This window comes from Centropristis striata, chromosome 22, assembly GCF_030273125.1.
Source record: "Centropristis striata isolate RG_2023a ecotype Rhode Island chromosome 22, C.striata_1.0, whole genome shotgun sequence".
Lineage (NCBI taxonomy): Eukaryota > Metazoa > Chordata > Actinopteri > Perciformes > Serranidae > Centropristis > Centropristis striata.
In genome coordinates, this window is record NC_081538.1 from 18495987 (window position 1) to 18517045 (window position 21059).

General features: G+C 39.0%; 1 protein-coding gene across 1 annotated transcript in view; it reads left to right on the top strand.

The window, feature by feature from the left end:
* Positions 1-21059, top strand: part of osbpl8 (oxysterol binding protein-like 8) — a 121387-nt gene that overhangs the window by 32776 nt on the left and 67552 nt on the right. The gene's annotated exons all lie outside the window — the stretch shown is intronic.

The window sequence follows — 21059 nt, forward strand, 5'->3', positions numbered from 1 at the left end:
GTGTGTGTGTGTGTGTGTGTGTGTGTGTGTGTGTGTGTGTGTGTGTGTGTGTGTGTGTGTGTGTGTGTGTGTGTGTGTGTGTGTGTGTGTGTGTGTGTGTGTGTGTGTGTGTGTGTGTGTGTGCCAACAGATAGACAAGACAGCTAAAGTCACTTTGGCTGCAGACCATTAAAGGTCATGCAGAGGTGTGGGTATTTTAAAAATAGGAACAGAAATAGCGATCAAACAGTCCACTGAAACTGAAAATGAAAAGGATACAGTATTCCACAGTTATCTTTTATTTGTATGCACTGCAATGTAGTGTTGCAACTTCCTGTTTGGTGTTGCAGGTTGACATTGCCCTACTTAAGGCAAATATGGCTTTAAAATGAGAAAGAGCATCTTATAATAGATCTTGAATGTTATTTTCACACAAAAAGGTAAAACACTTCAATCTTTGGCTAGACTGCTCAAAACATTACATGATGTACAGTATAACTTCTATTTAATCAGATACAGTAATCTCATTTAGTGGTAGAGTACTTTAAAAGAAATAGGAACAGGAACACACAACAAAGCAACAATAAACCGTGGATCACACAAACGGCAACAGGCCAGAAATCAATGGTTGAGATCCACCAAAATGTGACAAAACACTAATGTTTGTATCACCTTTGTATCACATTCCATTTATTTGGTTGAGATTACTGGAAGGTAAGTTCAGTATTTCCTTGTGAGCAGTCTTGAGATCTGGTCTGGTGACCTGGAATTCTAAATTTGAGAAAAGATGAGATAAACTGAGGCAGTTTGTTCTCTTCTTGTTGCGAGTCAGCCTACTTTTAAAAATATGTTACAGTGATGAGTCAAAATCTATACAGATATAGGTCATTTCATATCTCAATAATGCATATACCATGGTATAGCATGTTTTCAGGTAATTCAATAAAAAGTCTTCATGAAATAACCACATGATAAAGCCTATTTTCCTATGCTTAGTATCCATGTTTCACCTCCATGATCCTCTCCAGCTTCAGAACGTAAAGCATCTTCTAGATGATGTAACACAGCAACGTAATACTGCTTTTTTGGGGGGATAATTATGGTACAGATAAATACAAAGAATATACATTATGTTGTTTTGATGATCTATAAATGCCATATAACATCCATAGTGATGAATATTTTACAATTTATTTAACTTCCTATAGTGAAGTGCAAAGCACATGATAATCAAGTTGTTTTAAAGCACAACTTTTTAGTTATGCAGAGATGTCTGAACAATGTCATGGATGGACTAATCTAAACACTGTTTGAGTTGGAGAAAAGCCATATGCATACAAGATACTGTTTGCATATGCGTACTGGGTACAGGAACAGTTAAATAAAGAGAGACAGTAGAAACAGTTACATCGGTCAAACACTTCAAGCATCAGCTGTTTTACTTTATTTTACTTTACTGTGTGTGTTCCCTAGAAATAGCCTGGCTTTGACTTAATTTAGGGCAAAAAATGTGCAGGTGCTTTTGCACACAAATGACGCGCATATGCTGGCACTGCCAGAGGATAGAACTGTGTCATGGCAGGTGTATTGCTCAGGACCCATGGAAGAACAGTCGAGTGTGAAGATGTTTGGATGACTGATCTGCAAGAAAGCTGCAAGCAGCAATACTGGAGGCCAAGCAATCGTTCGGCTGAACAGGCATGTTTTGAATGGACACTGCAGAAATCAGCTACAATACAGGAATGTCTACATATACTAATGTGACCGAGCAGGGGTGGCAACCAGCTGCACCTTCAGCTAGCACACACACATTCACACACCCACACATAAGTACCACTTCCCTCCTCTCAGCTCTCAGAATTGTGATTCTGCCCTTTCATTTCACCTTAATCATAATCCTCAGTAGCCATTTTTGCAGCGAGCAGGAGGGCAATTATAATTGCAGATAACTGGGGCGATAGCGGTGCTGTCCATCTCTCCCGTGGGCCTCCACAGACAATGCCTCACAATGGGACTGTATGGGAGCAGAGCTAAAAGCCCTTTCCTACCTCTTTGAGTCGTGCTTAAAGGGGAGTGAGTTTTAATAACACTGATATCGGTGAGTAGTGCAAGCAGATTTCTCACCCCACTTTCTCCAGAGCCTATTTTAGTGGCTGTATAATTAAACTACTGATGCATAAATTGGTTTGAAAGCCACGTCGGAGTATTAACTGTTTCTTCTGAAAGCTTTTTCTGTTATTGAACTGAATGATGAATGTGTACCTCTCTACGATTAAGCAATAAACCTTCTTTGCGGAGGCTCTGGGGCATTGTGTTATCACTTGATCACACATTATGATAGACTGTGGTGCCAGGATGGTGTGAGAATTTAGCTATGGGACGTATTGTGTTTCTGGCTTATCCTGCTGTTTGCTAAAAGCGCCCATTGCTAGAGAGGATGGCTCCCAACATGTGATGAAAGGCTCTGGGAAGCGCGCCAGGTGTCTGCTGCTTCTCCCCTCACTCTGACATCCTCACAGTCAGGAGACGCTTCAGGAAGGTTTATTGCAGCCAGCACCCCCCCCCCCCCTCCTGTTTCAAACATCCACCACCATTCAGGCTGCTGTCATTTGCATTGTACATACTGTAATGAAAGAGATGGTGGCCTGCTGTTCTGAATAGACAGCAGTGAAAAGACACATAGACAGCCATTATGTACTTGTACAATAGATTTGAGGTAGCTTAGAGGTAAGAGAAGGGGATCTGTGACGAGGGGATCACTGACTGAGAGGGTTTGAGCAGCTGAAATGAATGAGAAAGAACTTGTATCCTCGTTGGCTGTTGAATGGCCCTTTGGCAAGGCACCTCCCCCTATTTGTTCCAGAGGTGCTTTACAGTTGCCAATAGTACAAGACTAGTTGTGCTGTGACACTTGCAGGCGTGAATGTATTGTTGGCAAAAGAGATAAGTGTAATCTTCATTCATAAATGAAGTCATTGCAATCTCTCAGGAGCAAAAACGGAGCTATAGTGGCTACAACATTTGCTGTCAACCAGTTTTAATCAAACATAATTTTGTCCCAAAGAGACAGAGTGTATTTACACCCCACCTCCTTTTGGGGGGGGCAACGAAAGACGGTGCCTCCTTCTATTTTGAAAATAGTCAAAAGTTGCTGTGTGGAAGAATGTACTGCCAACAGGTTAAAGAACCCAGAACTATGTTTTTATAAAGTGCTGAACCAAAAAACTATTTTTTAAGATAAAGTGGAGACAGAGGTGTACAGACTTGAGACATCAGCAGTTACAATGTGGGGGAACTGTTCTATCCTTAAACTTGGCATATTTAACACTACATTTTAGACAACCATGGGCTGAAACAATAACAAAATGTCTGATTCTAGCAAAAACTAATAGATATACACATATCCTATGATTATTTTGGCACTCATGTCTACCAGAAAAGACAATTGGGCTGTGAGCAAGCTAATGTTAGCTATATGTTAGCAAACTATCTAATATCCCACTCTTCTTGGCAGTTCAGTTTTTAGGTTTGTTCGATTTTTTAAAAAGTAGTTATTTAACTTGTCAGCAGTTCATTTTAACATACAACAGCTTTCGATCATTTTCCAGTTTTTTTTGCTAGTGGACGAAATTGTATTGGAGGCACCGTCTTTCAATACGGTGTCAATGGAGAGCGGTGTTTTGTCTTCAGAGTATGGCAGGTGGAGCTCTGTCTCTATTTGGGTGTTGTCCCAGAAGTTTCTCCCACCAAATCTTTGTTCAGCACTGATCAGTCCTCTGTTGTGGGATGCGCGGATACTGATAGTGATATCGGATATCAGGCTGACACTACTTTAGATAGATGGATCTGTTATCGTGACAATGTCACCGAACTATTCAATTCAGTTTCATATTTATATACTATGTACGTCATTTGATGAAATATGGATTCCTGGAACTAATTCAGTATTATCACCTGGCAAAACTCAAAATGCACACTGTGAAGCTGGCAGCAACCACGTGCTTCAAAATTGGAGCCTGTATAGGAGGTTAAAAATCTGACTTCAGCATATCTTTGCTACAAGATAGTACAGAACTTGAGTTTGAGTCCTTTATGAATGAGGTAGAGAATTGCCCAAGTGTGCATCTTTTCTTGTTTACTGCCCATAAACTAAACTATATTGACAATCTAGGGGCCAAAATTACTTTCCTAATAAAAATCGACAAATCGTGTATCCCATAATTGGACTCTTTTCATGCGTATCAGGAAGCCCTCTGCTGTTCAATAAATCACCAACATGAAAATATAAACTGACTTTGAGTCAGGTGTTTTAAAAGAGCACTTTTTAGCCACACGGTTGGGGCTCCAAAGGATGGCAAGGACGCTCTGTTGGACCTGAAATATCTCAATAGGTATTGGATACCCTGCCATGGAATTTGGTACAGCCATTCACTGTGCACAGATGATGCATCCTAATGACTTTGGTGATCTATTGACTGTTCATCATGTGCCTTTAGTGGGTAAAAATCTTCATGTATCCAGTTAAATATCTCAACCCTAAAATGACATTTGGTGATCCATTGAATTTTCATCCAGCGCTACCCCAAGGTTGATTGATTTGTGATAGTGAAACTGTTAGACAGATATAATTTTGCAACTACTTTCTTTTAACTTGCTTTGTCTATAGCACTTTTAAAAAAGTACCCCTTTAGTCTATGTTTTATTCTTTAACAACTGGGACTCAAATTAGATTAGCTTTTTTCACTGATCAGCAGAAAAATTTGTGCAAGGCCCAACTCTACTTCGAATAGTGCTTTCCTACATTTCCAAGTATGTCATTTGACAACATCAAGAGAATGGGCACGAACATGGGCCACACGATTATACTGAGACATTTCGCTGTGGCTAGCTTTGATGTGGGGAAGACCACACCCTTACTTAAAATGCAACATGCCTTGTGGTAGCATTGCATTGAGAAATCTGTGATTGAAAAGCTATTGACTATCTATCTGGTTTGTCCTCATGGCACAGAATATGACAATGTATTTTTGGTTGTCATCAAAACTTGATGTTTATCTTTGATGACATAGACTAATATCATCAGACAAAGTAAACGCTATGCAAGAAAGCTATGCATGCTTTCCCCCGAAATATCAACAATATAAAAATGCTTGATTAAACTAAACAAGTGTCCCAAAAAAGGAATTAATGCCAATAGCTGTCCTTGTCCAAGTTTATTATTATACTGATTCTGCTGTGTTTAACTAGCAGAGACAGGGTTCTTAGACATACAGTGCCACATAATGTGACAGGAAATAACGGAGCTACAGGAGGCTGTGAGAAGCCAGAGGTGAAAATTGGCTTCAGGCTGCTCTTAGGGAGTGAGAAACTGAGGCTGCACATCAGTGGTCGGTCTCAGGGTGCAGTTGACAGAACCAAGCTGACAGCCTGGGCTGATGAGACACATTCTCACCACTAAAGTAAATGGTTTAAAGTAAACAGGAAAAGCATGCTTATTCTCTGCGGCTTTAGCTTTGCCTCTGACGTGGAAAAACTGCAAATGAAAGTCTAAAAAATATACAGCAACCTTCAGAAGACGTGACAAAGTGAACTTCGGATGATGTGGGGGAAGTTGCAGATTTTCAGGATTTAACTGAGTGCAGTAGGGAACTTGAGTGCTGTGGGTTTTGCCAACATTTGTTCAGTCCTTCCTTGACAGAAAAATCAGTCTGATTGAGGTGCTGGATGGGCTATTGATTTGGGGGTCGTAATCAAGACAGTATGGATTTGTTAATACTGGGAATGGAAAAGACAGCATGTAGCATCACATAGATTAAATAAATTGCAGAAACACTTGATCTGAGTGTGTGTGTGTGTGTGTGTGTGTGTGTGTGTGTGTGTGAGATAAAGTATTGCTTTTTACCATAGAACCATGTAGGGATAGTTTAAAACACATTTAGCTCTCTGTTGTTTGCCTGTGTGAATTAATCAGTACACACATGGGCTGACAGGCACACACACACACATCCCTCTTGGAGTATCCAGTTCCTTTGGCTTCAGCAGGGTAATATATTGTGTGTCAGCTCACTGGCTGCAATTATGATGAAGTACATCTTTTGCTGGCTTCAATACTGGGAAGAGAGAGGAGTGGCAGCCATCCTTGCAGTCATGTGTGGCATCATGTATTATACTTGTCCTCTTTCAAATGTATCCTGTAGCTATTATGCATGGGTGCTGTACTATACTGTCCTATATAAAGTGGTAAGTAAGCATTGTTGAGATCATTCAAGCATTCATGAATGGATCCTCCATTTAGTACAAAGTATGCAGAATGTCATATACTGTTAGAGCTGTACAATGGTATTCTTTTTTGTGATGTTTTCCCTCTAAGGGATGGAGAATTAGTGCAAAAAACTTTAGGTTACTTGTATAACCCAAGTTCTCTGATGCAGAAATGATGGCATAGTCCATCAGCCTAACCCTACTATTAAAGGGATGATAGTTCGGAATTTTGTACATTCAGTTGAATAAGAGACTTGCCAGTAGTGTAGTGGATGCAAAGCTATTCACTTACTTTCCAAGCTCCAGTGTCAGAGCAGGGAGACTCTCCCCATAAAAACGCCCCCATAGGTTGTTTTTACAAGCAGCTTAATATGACCCACATGGCAGAGTATAAAGCACAAAAGTTACACTTCAGGTCAGAGGGGTGGTGGATAGTCGGACAGACCCCGGACTTTCACCCAGGAGAACGGTATCCATGTTGCAACGATGTGATTCAAACTACAATTTACGTCCACAAATCCCGTTTTTAGATAACAATGTCACTTCCAGTAGTCCTGTCGTCCTCATAACTACTTAATTTACGGCATTTATATGCATTTACACGGTTGCCGATAAAGTTGGAATAATTTTGTTTTCAGACACAATCCTCTGTTAATTGTGGATTCATTTTCATTGTGATATGTTTGGAAGAGATTAATTAAAAAAGTTTTTAAGAGATATACACTTTATCTGTTAAGAATAAATCACATTGTCATAATCATTTAATGGAAAGAGGTAAAAAAAAAAAATGTATTCCAACTTTGAGCAACCATGTATTTTTTAACCTGTACTTTTCTAACCCTAACCCTAACCCTAACCAGGATAATTTTTGCCCTAACCTTAGAACAGTGGTTTTGTAGCCTAAAAAGCAAACTTTACATTTATGTATAATGACGTCTGCGCTATTTTTAGAACACACCACCCCGCTCTGTACTAGTGAAAGGCTTATATGGGTCAGGTGGTATTGATAGATTGCCTATTTTGACGTTTAGTTTGGACATCTTGTTGGGAGCAGGTCCTCTTCTGGGAATTACACACAGGTCCAACTATTCTTGCACCATTTCAGGCCATCTCATCAAATTTGTGGCCAAAACAGGCTTAACTAGCCAAAGTAAAGCTTTACCACAGACATCTTGATTCAACATATTTTTCCATATACCTCATGTCGGTGTGTGACCCTGCAATTTTGTAGTGATGAGCAGAAGTAGATGAGCAAGTTCTGAGCTACCAAATAAGTGCCCTTTGATATCTATTTTTGAAGGGTCTGCTTCTTTCAAAATGACTGAATTGGAGCATTTTCTCAAGAAAAAATTGTAACACCAAATTACATCCTAGAGTTTTTGTGCTGTTGCCACAGTCACTACCATAAATGGATGCTTTGTTATTACTTGTTCTTTGGGGAAACATTAACAAAGTCACAGACTGAATCACACTCAGCAGGAGTTTCCCACTAGCAGCTGAGCTCTTTAGTCTAATTAAAATGGCCAGTGTTCCATTACAAATGAACTTGCAGTTTGTTTGGCACTGCAGATCAGTTTAAGGAACAGACCTTTTTTTGTCATGATGCAAATAATTACTCTCATCCAACCCGTGATGTGAATCACGGTCATCTCAATCAGCAGACTAGATTTAGAATACTGTAATACAACAGTTCCTTTGTAGGTCCATCAGCCTGTAGTTTTTTCACATGTTTTTTCACATTTCCACTACACTCAGTACTTGAAGCAGAAGCGACTGCATCTTTAAATACCTCTAAAGCATATTCTTCCAATATTGACCAAGTATATGCACTTTTTTCGGCTCCACAGTTGTTAAGATGATAAAGCTTGATTCCTTCACATATAGAAGCTTCCTAATATGCCTATTCCAACCACTATGACAGTACAGAAAGGGTACTCCACATTCCCGCAACTTATTTTGCTTTTTCAGCAGCCGCGTTCCATTAAAGTCGAAGGGAACTTTGAAGTGAAATTTTGAAATGTTGCATTACAGAAAATACAGAGGAAGGGACATCTCCATCAATTGGTTTAGAGCGAATGAACAAATCTGTATAAATGTACTCAGAAGATGGCAGTGTAATGTATTACTGTAGGTTAATTAAATCCATCAGTAAACAATAGAAGAAGAGAGAAACAACAAGTCTTCAGGAATTAGATTCAATTGGTTAATTTATAATTGTTCTTTCATGTCAGCTCGTCCTGACTTGCAGAGTGGAAACAGCTGATCAGTGTGAGCTAAATGTTTGCTACACCAGAGCTTATTCTGAAAAAGCGTTTCCATCTCCTGTTTATCGCTTTAACTATTTTTCCCGAAAAAAAGAGAGGAAAAAACACCTCAAGCAAGCACAAATTCTTACATGCATATTTTCTAGTTTTATCACATTTTGGTGTTCCAATCAATGTTTTAATGTTGCGAAAGTTTTTAAATTACATATATTTACATTCTGGCCAAGAGAAGACTGATACCACTCTCATATCTCTCACTCTAAAGCTTCAGCCAGCAGCTCAGCTTAACATAAAGACTTAAAGCAGAGGTAAACAGCTAGCCTGGATCTGACTGGAGGTAACAAAATCCATATACTGCCACCTCTGGTTACTACACTCTATCCTTTTTCTGTAATCCATACACAAATCAAAGTGTAAAAACAACTTGTTGCAGTCTCATGGGGGGTAGTGTGCAAGAAAAAAATCTTGGACCGGCCTAGCCACTCACTTCCTGTAGTGTAGTCTGATCGCCAAGAAGTAGCAAAGCACTTCCTTGAAAGACTTTACCTGGCAACAGACACATTCACCACTGCTGAACCAAAGCTGGCGGTGGCTTTGAAGTGACTTGCCAAACAGATCAGAAAACTGGGGAAGTGTTGAGTGTCAGCAGTCGAGTTATCAAGTTCTAAATCATATTTCAAGCAATCTGGTAACAAATATGGTGAGAACCACAGCAGGTTGCAGTCACGTAGTACCAGTTCTGAGAGCACATACTACTTGTACAGCCATCCTTCAGTCTAATTGCAGAGCACTGACAAAAATGTTGTGTTATGAAGAGTCAACGCAGCAGACCTCAGGTCCACCTTGCCTGAAGAGATTAAATGTGTTTGTTGATCAAATGGAAACCATTTAGCTGTTACTCTTATGGAAGATGATACTAAAATTGAATCAAGTGTGTGGCTGGTTAATGCATCTACAGTAGTGACAGATCTCTACGATGTATGTGTCTTTAAATGATGCCTGCTCTGTGGTGTATGGCGAACAGTTAAACAGGTTACTGGGAACAGTAGCACAGCAGAGTGCATTTAAGCTTGCATTATTGGCCCCATAATAAGGTCGCAGGGCGGCGGCGTACATGCATCTTCCTCTGGAGTGATTTTCCATGATGGCCCAGGAGATTGCGTCGGTCGTCTTGGTTTATTGGTGCAGAAGGGCCTCAGTCAACATGAGCATGAGTAAGAGCCGTGTGCTTACAGTAGCTGTGCTCGAGGGCGAAACAGGGAGCTCAGACTTGCACTTATACACTAGATTCTGATTGTGGCTTTCAGTTGAGCCTTTTATAAACAGCGACAGCCCACTTCCTTGTTTTGTGGCTGTGTGGTGTTTTGCTGGTTTCTGTGTCAGATGATGTTTGGCTGAGAAACATGTTTAAAAGAGTTGCATTGTAGTCAAAATTAGAGCCCAACAGATATGAAACTGATGCCAGATATTGATTTTTGGGGGGGTAAAATTCATCGATATGGCAAACTGATATAGTCATTTTTTCATAGCTGGAATGAGAATAGACTTTTTTTTTTTGTGGATTGTGCACCGATTTTTCACCACTCTGCAAATGTACCCAGAGAAGTACTTTCTCAAACATACTTTATAAAAAAATATTTCACATTATTACTGAATTTCCCCTCTGGGAATGAATAAAGTAATTTTGAATTTTGAATTATACATTACACAAACAATGTATTTCATTGTCAGCCAATTCTATAAATGTTAACTGAGAAAATAAACAATAAATAGGAATAAAATAAATTAAATTCAATAAATTGCTTTTTTTTTTTTTTTTTTACAAAAATAATTAAAACAATTAATAGCTAACACCATTTCTAAATCACACCAAGCTACATTTCTGCAATATATATTATGTAAAAAAGTTTTCATAACGACACGTATTTGCCGATAATATCTGTCAACGGGTATATCTGTCAGGCTCTACTCAAAATGCCTGGTTGGGTTTGCCCAGGCCTTTTATTAGTTATCAGTCATTAGCGGTAATAACCAGTGTATAGATACTAACAAGTGCTATCCCTAAATTTCTAAAAAAGTCTAAATTCCAAGCTGCCCTATCCATAATGTCATTTTGACTAGTGGCAACTCTAATTAAAGATAACCAGCCTAAATATTGACATTGTTCATCTAGCTAGAAGAAGTCACTTTCTTACACACTTTCATAGAACAGACTTCTTTTTGCAACCAGGGGAGTCGCCCCCTGCTGGCCATTAGAAATAATGCAGGTTTAAGATACTTCTGGATTGGTTTTACTTTTCAGACCTGGAGGTTGCTGCTTGATTCAAACAGTCCACTTGATCATTTACAATGATACCAAATTAGAAACAGCTGACTGAGATATCAAGATATGTCAGGCCGTAGTCAAAATGTGATTTCCATATTGTAGAATACATTTGTATTATGTCAAAAATGTTTTACAGAAATCCAAGATTGACATTAGAACTGTCAAAATGTCATTTTCCACTAAATTGCTAGTTGATGACTAGATGAAGGAGGAGATGAGAGGGACGATCGTAAGTGCTTTCAAGCCAGATAAAAGCCGAGGAAGAGTAAACATATGGCACTGATGTCACACATTTACAGAGTAGGACAATTACGAGTAGGAGAAGAAGAAGAAGAAGAGGAAAGAGCACTCATCAGAGAGAGAGGGAGAGAGACAGGGAGGCTCGTGTTCCCTCGCATGTTCGTTCTTTCTGCCTTGTCTCCTCCCTTCAGTGTTTAGTGTGTGTGTGTGTCAGTGTGTGTGGGAGAGACGGGGCTGAGCTCAGTGGCTTGTCGTACCAGGTTTAGTCTGACCAAGAAGCTGTAGCGGCGACAGGCTCACCTCCCTCGGCTGACTGACACACGCTACGCATTTCCTCTTTCTGTAAGTGAACCATAACACCATAGAAACAGGAAGCATGAGGGGGCGGATTAGACTGTATGTAAGAGCGAGCTGAAGTTTATCATACTGTGTACATTTGAAGGATCGAGTTCTACAATAGGATGTAGAATATAATTTGTTGTCATGTGTTGACATTAAAAAATCGCTTTTCAGCTCTAGGCTTGTCTTTGTGATGCGTTTCACACTTGGACACAGAGTGCGTTGTTTGTTTCCACTTCAGCTTGTTGTTTGCTCAGTATGCTGTCACTGAATGAAGGCCAACACTCCCTCCCATGCTTTGCTCAAGGGCTTCATGTTTAGCTAACGCAGATCATGCTGCTTCCATTAGCCTGGTGGAGAAAGTTGCACGGCACAATACTTGAGTCCTTTTTCCGAAGGATCTTTGAATGTGTTGGAAGTGGATGGACTGCTGCAGGCTGACAGCCAAAGCATGGCTCTAATCAAGGCTAATGACACAAGGGGAGGTCGGTCTCTGGTTGCTTGCAATAGAGTAGAGGAAGCATTGTGTACATTATAGACACACGATAGCTTTATTTTCTATCTGGCTATCAGATAAACAGCAATAGATTAACAGCAACAAATGGCAATGCAGATTGTTAATTGCTACCTAAATGTCTAACCATGTGTGTGGCTCATTGGAATGAACCAATTATCTATTGCTGGGAAGGAGTTGCATAACAACACTTTTCCAGGAATGGTTGTGTTTTTGTTTTTGATTTTTTTTTCCCACAAAAGAGGCTCTGCAGGAATCTTGGCTGTAGCACTGGGGTGCAGGCATCTGGGCCGGACTCAGTGTTTAATCAGATTGATAGTAGTAGCCGAGGCCTGCGTTCATTCATTGTGAACAGCTGCTGGAGTCTAGAGTTTAGCTTGCTGCTGCTTCCTGAAAACTGGGAATCATTTTTGAGCTAACAATCAAATGATATTACACAATAAAGTTAAGTGACTTTTCAGTTCAGAGCACTGATGATTTATATGAATTATAGCCTCCTAATTGAGTTGAATTGCCGCTTTGTTTCCATTTCATTATTCAGTCTTGTATTGTATGGCTGTGTTGGCTGTTTTCAGTGGTAGCAAAACCACGATGAAAAACCACTCCATTACGAGTAAATGCATTCAAAATCACACTGAATTAAAGTACATATGAATTGGTAGTAAAGGTCTGTGGCGTATTATTGTATTTTTACGAATGAAGCAATAATAATAAGCAGCATGTCGTGCCGCAGCTGTTTTAGCGACCATTTTTTCTTTCATACTTTTCTGGTTTTGGCACATGAAGATGATGCCATCAACCTTTATTCCACTAGCAAAACTCTGATTGGCTTATTCTACCAACAGTAGAAGCAGCCTTGAGTGTAATCTCGATAAATAGATGTCTGCATGTGAATGCAGAATCTTTTGTGACACATGTGAGTTAGGTAAAAAAGTAACTTATGTAAAAAGTAATTTGTTCTTTTTGGATGGGACACAAACCCCGTTCTCTTGGGTGAAAGTCTGCCATTTGTTCGACCCATCCACCTTCCTTCCCTCCCGCCCCGAGTGTGATATATATTCATATTTAAATATATTCAAACTCTGAATTGCCATTTATCATTATTACTACGTCTGCTCTGATTTTGGCGGAGGACAGTCGAAAATGTGAAATGTGAGTCTTATTTTGCTGCACCTACACACGCAGTATATAGACGTTTTTGAGGAAAGACTGGTCTGGGTCAGAAACTAGACTAAATCAATCAAAAAAAAATTGGAGTGTAAAGACTCTGAATATAAGATGTATGTTCTTTATAGTTTTTAGTGCTACTTTTGCAGCTCCAATTTCCACTGCAGCATTAGTAAATCACCATTCCCATGCTACCATGTATGTTGTGTTGCAATTGGATCCTTTCTGCATTAGTTTATGAAGAAATATAATCGAGCTTTTACTATTTCATCAGTAAACCAGGAGCTGCTGCAGGGAACAGCAACCAAATTATGTCTCAAATATTGATAAATTAACACAGAGTCTGCATGCAACACCTCAACTCTTAAACATGTAACTGTAATCCAGTTTGAACCTCCTGCTGGACATTGCAGCTTTCCAAATCCCCCACAAAGAAGGAAATCCAGCTGTGATCAGCCAGTGATTCCATTTCCTCATTGTTGAGACAATCCTCGGTTGTGGTATGAGGTTGAAATTTCAGATTTTGTCATGCTGAGATTGGCAGAACACTATACTAATATTATAAAAGTGGGTTCATATTTGACGTCATTAATCTGCAGGTAAAGTTTATCTTACGTGATTCGTCCATCACAACCTTTGTAGACCTCAAATACAGCTATCGTGCTTACTTTTTAATACCATTAACCATGTCACCTGCATGCTGTCCCAGAGCCTGAACCCCCTGCAGTGATGAAACCGAGCCTCCACTCTATGTGAGGCCAGTGGACCCACCCAGCTACCCCCCACCTCACCTGTTTTGAAGGCTGACGTGCTGAAATGCTACAGTCTAATGAAATACCATCTGAGGTCGAATGTCGAGCCGAAATCCTCCTCCATACCCCCCCTGCTCCTTCCTCATGAAAGATAGAACATGAAAAAGACACAATTATCCAAATTGTGGATCCTACATCCAGCAGTTTTTTTTAATCTACTTGCTTCCCAGTGGCCTGTGAGGTGACATCATTAGGTTTAATGTTAACAATGGAAGACAAGATGAAAAACAGAAATCCAGTGGGATTACTTCTGTTTGCTCTCGTGTTAGAATATGTCCTGCTGCTGAGATTTATCTCTTTATGGATTTCCTGTCAGGCCATGCAAGGCTTGAGATTTCCTTTCTGTCCTGTACCCGTATCTGAAGCACAACTTGAATATTTTGCATGTACTTGTAACTCAGAGCAAACACTGTGGAGGCTTCAGTCCTCAGCTTCATCTCAGTTTCTCTATTGGAACTTTGTCAACTCCAGTCATGGTTAAAAGTACAAATGATCAAGATTTTTTGCATCGAGAATTGTTGAGATGCTCATTCTGAATGATCTGTTCTGTCGTGTGTCAGTACCACAAATTACGGCACATAGGCACGTATCATGGCTCGTGTTTCAGGGCACATATGTACGTATCCTGGCGTGGCTCGCGGTACAAGAAAAATTGCACACACATCATCCAATGGCAATAGCACACATGTATGGTCCGCCGTTGTAAAAAAAAAAAAAAAAAGGCTGCAGTTTCTGTGGATTTATGTTGTAAAACCACTGACCTCAGGTTTAGGGCAAAAAACTATCTGGTAAGGCGTTATAAAAGACAGTTTAAAAGGTAAATAAATGTAGGTAAACGCTAGAAATAAAGTAGTTACAAGGGTCACATGACGCAAAAACATTACGTTAAGTTACATTCTGTTACATTCAAAAATGTGATTCACGTAACTTAAAGAAAGTTAAAAATAGTTTACTTTTGTTTCCACATGGGATTCGAACCCCGATCTGTGAAAAGTCTGTTGCTTGTTTGAGGCCAAGATACTACACGAGGTGATTTGCTGCAGTTTGGGACTCCATCGCTGAGTCAGAACCCCGTCACATCCTAACACACAGACATGATACACATATTTTTAGATTGTGACTTATACTTCCTGAGGATATGATTATCTTGAATGTCCATCATAAATAAAACATCCATAAATCTGCTATCATTGACAAAAAATGGTCCTATTAGCCTTAGAATCATCATATTTTAAAGTTTTCTTCAGTATCAAAGTATTCCAGTGATGGTAGTCTGTGCGTGTATTGGTACATCGCAAACAGGAGCTGCTAATATCTAATTCAGCATACATAATAGAGACGAACAATCAGGGTTCAGTTGTAGCCTATAGCTAAATAGAGCTGCACAGTTGATCTGAATTCTATATAGATGGCAATATTGATTAGTGCAATATCCAAATCCTGATATCCAAATCCAAAACCATTTTGTTTGTTACAGATCTTTCCAAAATAGTAGAAATCTTACACTTTTATTACATTTAAAAAATGAGAATAATGATGCAAAAATGCTTGGTAATATACAGCTAACTGACTGACCTAATGGCAACATCATACTTCTGTTTATATCTATCAAAGCCCCAAATTATGACAATTTTATTTCCAAAATTTGAAGTATGCGTATTCCCCAAATAGAATTTAGAAAAAGAATAATAAAAGACGACACAATCCATTCACATTTTTTCTTTGCACTATTAATGTTTTCTTAAAAGTCTCAGAAAAGACAAAGACATTGCTCTTATATTCTTGGAACGATCTATTCATATACTTGTGCCAGATCTTAAAACATCGACTGGTAAAGTAAATGTTCTATCAATGTATGATCTCTGTTTATTGGATTTTATCTATACACAAATGGTGTGGGGTGTGTTTGTATGCAAATGTAGTCATATTTCTGTACACTGCAGGGAGGTAGCCAGACAAGTGTAATGCAATGCCTGTTAACGCATTTGACAATAGAATAATATTAATAAACCACTTTTCTGGACAGGATAAAACTGTATTTTGTTATGTGCCAGGAAGGAAATGTGAACTTGATAAACAAGTTCTCATCTGCTCTCCATCTGCCCGTTCGCTTGTTGTCTGTAAATGCAGTCGACACAGACAGTTGAATGCATAAAACACTTGCGGGCTGTTCATTCTGATAGCTGCATGATTATAACTCCTGCCTTTCTGCCTACTTTCTAACTGAATGAACAGTGAATAGTGTTTACTGCCTTGGCTCAGGTTTGACTTTGGACAGTATCTTGGCCAGCAGAGTTGGCTCTGGCCACACTCCCTGGACCCATATGATTAAACGTTTTATTTATGGTGCTCTTTGCGGTTCCACTCTAGCTGTAAATCAGCCACCATATGGGCAGCTCCCAAGATCTGCACCTCACACTGTTGCCTCCTGCCTGCCTGAGCTGGAAAAGGCTCTGGCCATGGACCCACCTCGTGCTGACAGATGTGTCAGATCTTTGATGGATAAAGCCACAGTGACACCACCGCATGCTGGCCCAGACCAGACTTACTGTTCTCACACTCAGCTAGTGCTGCAGAGCAAGTTGGTTTAGGGATTGGCAGATTGCACTGTCATGGCAGGTTGGCACTGTAGAAATGGCTGCAAAATTTTGCATTGCACAAATGAGATGTGCAGATTGTTTGTATTCAATGACTGTGCAATCCATTCTCTTTAATTAAAAAGCTCATAAAAGCTTTAGTGAGTTCTCACGAATCAGAAAAATTGCTTTTGTCAAAGTAATGTTGAGTTAACTGGTCCCTACCTCAGGTCAGTATAATTCAGTATAGTTACTCTTGTGCTTTCCCCAGAACCGTTAAAGGGATAATTCTGGATTTTGGACATGAAATTGTATGAAATACTTGCCAGTAGTACAGTGGATGCAAAGCTATTGGCTTACCTGCAGAGCTCCTGTTTCTGAATTCTGGACGGTTCTGATCGTAGAATAGATAGTTCCGGCAAGCTGTCAGGGTCACAAAACTACAAGGTCTTAGTCCACAAAATATGTGTACACTAAAAAAAACCCACTGGTCCTTGTGAATACCAAAAACCAACTTCACTTGGCGCTATTTTGTTTCTTGAAAAAGCCAGTAAGTATAATGACAGCGCATAGTAATATTACTACAAGCTGAATACTGGTCTGTACGCTTTACACTAAACCTTGTAGTTTCGTGACCTTGCCAACTAGCTAGAACTATCTATTCTATTATCAGAACCGGCCTGAACTCCGACACCAGTGGAATAGCTTTGCATCTACTCCACTACTGGCAAGTATTTTATACAACTTAATGTCCAAAATCCTGAACTATCCTTTTAAAAGCAGTATGAATGCCTTTCTGTACCAGCTGAAGCTTCCATCTGCCTTGTTTTGATGTCAGGAGTTTACAGTTAGTGCTTTTCTTCATGGCTGACATTCTCTCGTGATTCTGATTCGACCCCTCAGAGAACTAGTCCTTTAACTAATGTTGATTACCACTTACAAAATCGGCATCTGGGCCAAAAACTCCTGATTAGGACGTCTCTAGAGGACAGCTTGTATCAGCTTGCTTAATTTCGGCGGGCTCAAAGAATGGAACAAGATGGCATCATGTGCTGTTGTTTCCTGGAAAATTTTCAGTTTATTTCCTCTGATGTTTGGCACTACAAGGTCTCAGTATTTTTTCCAGACTAGTTACAATTGCCAGGACCTGTGTAATTTTTTGTGAGAGAAATATTCAGAATATGAACAAACGTCTAAGCAAGATTGTTTTTCTTTTGTTACAGCTGCTAATATATGCCATGTATAAACATTACAACAGATAAATCCCAGTAATGAGCTTCAGAAATAACAAAGCTCTTAGCTTGGCTTTGTAAACACCACTGATTAATCCAGTGTCACAACAGCTGTTGTGAGGAACTTCATTATAGTGTGTAGTAGGCGGGAGACTTTCCTATTAACCTGACGGGCTGTTCATTCAATCCCAGAGCACAACCTCCATAACAACACAATGGCAAGTCACAATTTTACTTTTACATGCTGACGAGGTCATTAACATAATTATTCAACAATTTAACCTTGATGAGTTCAATGGCATTTTTGTGAAACACTATAAAATGACTTTCATTGATCTGCGGTTTTCTGCAGCAAATAGTGGGACATAGAAAATACACTGATGGTGTGTTCACGTCCTCCCCGTCATTTACTGAGTTGGGAATCTATACTTGTGCTCAGAACGTTTAAAGGTGATTAAAGCTAAAACACTTTCTGTCATGGTCTACTAGCTTTCTTCTGTGTGTTCACATTAATGTTCCCAGACTGTAACTCCCGAAGATTAAAGATGAATATTATCACATAGCCTATTGCAACCCCAATTCTACAGAAGTTGGCACGCTGTCTAAAATGTAAATAAAACAGAATGCAATATTTTGCGGTTCCTTTTTGACATACAGTTTATTCAGTTGTAAACTGTACTATGACAGTATATTTTTATAGTAGTGCAGTGGATGCAAAGCTATTAGCTCACTTTTCAAGCTCCGGTGTTGTGGATGGTTCTGGCAATATGATGACAATGGCAATAAGCTGTTATTATATTTTATGAGGACCATTGTTTTATGGTGGAACAGGAGACATTTTCGTCTACATGTAGTTTGAGTAAAACCTTGTAGTTTAGTGATCCTGCCAGCTTGTCAGATCTATCTATTCTACAATCAGAACCGGCCAGAACTCCAACACCAGAGCTCAGAAAGTAAACTTATTGCTATTACAGATGGGAATAATTAATCGATTATTGATTAATGGTCGTTAAGAATTTGGTCGATCACGTGGAATTTTTAATCGATCTGTCTATTTTTTTTTTTTTAATCTTACCTATAACTGCGTATCAGTATGACTGAACTGAAACACAGTTGATCGTTAAGTTCTGCGGCCGTACACCAACCAGCTAATGAGCTGAGAATTAAATTGGATAAAGCTATAGTTTGCAAACTGAAAGTTGCAATAACAATTATAAAACACACAGAAATACAAGAGCAAAACTAGCTTACTGAATCAAACCTTGCGAACATGAATTACTAGGTTTAATTTTTATCCAAAACCTATTTAAACACAAAACACACCTAAATATGCAAGATTACTGTAAAAACTAACCTCATGCCTCTTCAGGAGCTAAAACATTGAACTCCTTGATGTTATCTTTACAGTATAATCTCATTTGTGTTAGTTACGATTGACAGGATCAAGTCTCTTTTCGTCCTTTCCAAATAAAAGCGTCCGTTATCAAAACAGGCTTTTGCATAGTACTGTATATACCTTTTATTTTGCCCATGGATACATGCAGCGATTAATCGATGAAATGATCGTTAATGTTTTAGATAATCGAGTTGGCAGGTTTCTCCCGTACGCCCATCCCTAATCGCTTTGCATCCACTACACTACTGGCAACTTAATGTCGAGAATCCTGAACTATCCCTTTAAGAATGGATCAAACAACAAACCGACCATTCATAGCGATCAATTATCAAACAGACTGTAGTTCCGATCAGTTATACAGAACATTTTAGTGTCTACAAGTGTAAATAGGCCACTGTTTGCTGACACATTTGGCATATCAACCTTTTAAGGACTTACCTCATATGTTAGAATTGTGTTTATTGTAGGCTTGCAGGTAATCAATGCAGGTTAAAGTGAAAGCTGCACAAACTGACATGTTAATGTAAACATTGCTCGTGTGGGAAATGGAAAATCTCTTGGAGAAAGTATTGATTTAGGTGAGGGTATGTGCTGTTTGTACAAGACTGCATGTCAGTTGAGTGGTCAACGTTTGAGTGGCTGTGGCAGTTATATCCTGAGGGAAAGGCTGTTTGGTTTATGACTGTCTTTTGTTGTTTTAGTAGCACATCTGTTGTCCATGTAAGCATCTCATGGTATAAGACCAGAATGTATGATCGGCAGGGAACAAACATGGTGGCTTCTCTCCGTATTTCTTCAGAGAACTACCAATTCGCAACATGGAAGAAGAAATTTCTCTCACACACAAAAACTGTAGTTATATAAGTTTAACTTTTTTTAAAAATGCTCACTTGTTGCTGACATATGCCAAGTCTGTGGCTTTAAAGATTTGATGCTTGATAATGGATGCTTTTATTTTGAAAGGACGAAAACACACTTGATCCTGTCCATCATAAAACTAACTCAAGTGAGATTATACTGTAAAGATAACGTCAAGGAGTTCAATGTTTTATGTTTTAGCCCCCCGAAGAGGCATGAGGTTGGTTTTCACAGTAATCTTACATATTTAAATGTGTTTTGTAATTAAATAAGTTTTGGATCCAGTTAAACGTAAACGGCAGTAATTCACGCTATCAAGGTTTGATACAGTAAGCTAGTTTTGCTCAAATTAATACTCTTGTATTTCTCTGTTTTATAATTGTTTTTGTAGCTTTCAGTTTGCAAACTGTAGCTTTATCCAACTTTCATTTCATTTTTCATTTATCCTTTATTTATTTTCTCGAGGAATCATTTACAATGATGTCGAGAGTACAGAGAAAACACAACAGTACAGACAAAACACATGCAAAAACATTAAAAACAGTTACAGTGAAAGGCAGAGTTATTGGTTATCATAGTTTTTAACTTAATAATAATACATTACATTTTTATAGCGCTTTTAAAGGTACTCAAAGTCGCTTTACATGACAGGAAATTAGACACACACAAACACAAAATACAGAAGAAAACAACTAAACAGGGAGCTTAATTCTCAGCTCATTGACTTATTCATGTTCAGCCGCAGAACTAAACAATCGGCCGTATTTCAGTTCAGTGATACTGATACAGTCACAGACACAAAGATCCATTAAAAATTCCATGTGATTGACCAAAATCTTAACGACAACTAATTGAGCATCGATTAATTATTCCAATCCCTTGAGTATACCCACTTCTTTTTCTGGTGGTTTACAGGATACCCACCTATCAGACAAAAAGCCATTGGAATATATAGAGTATACCCACTACCTCCTTGGTAACCTACCCATCTAGTGAGTAGTACATCTAGCTCTTTGTTACTTAATGTTGAGTTTGTTACCCACCTGTATTTAGAGAAACTATATAGTTTGAGTGTACAAAAGAGTAAACAATCAA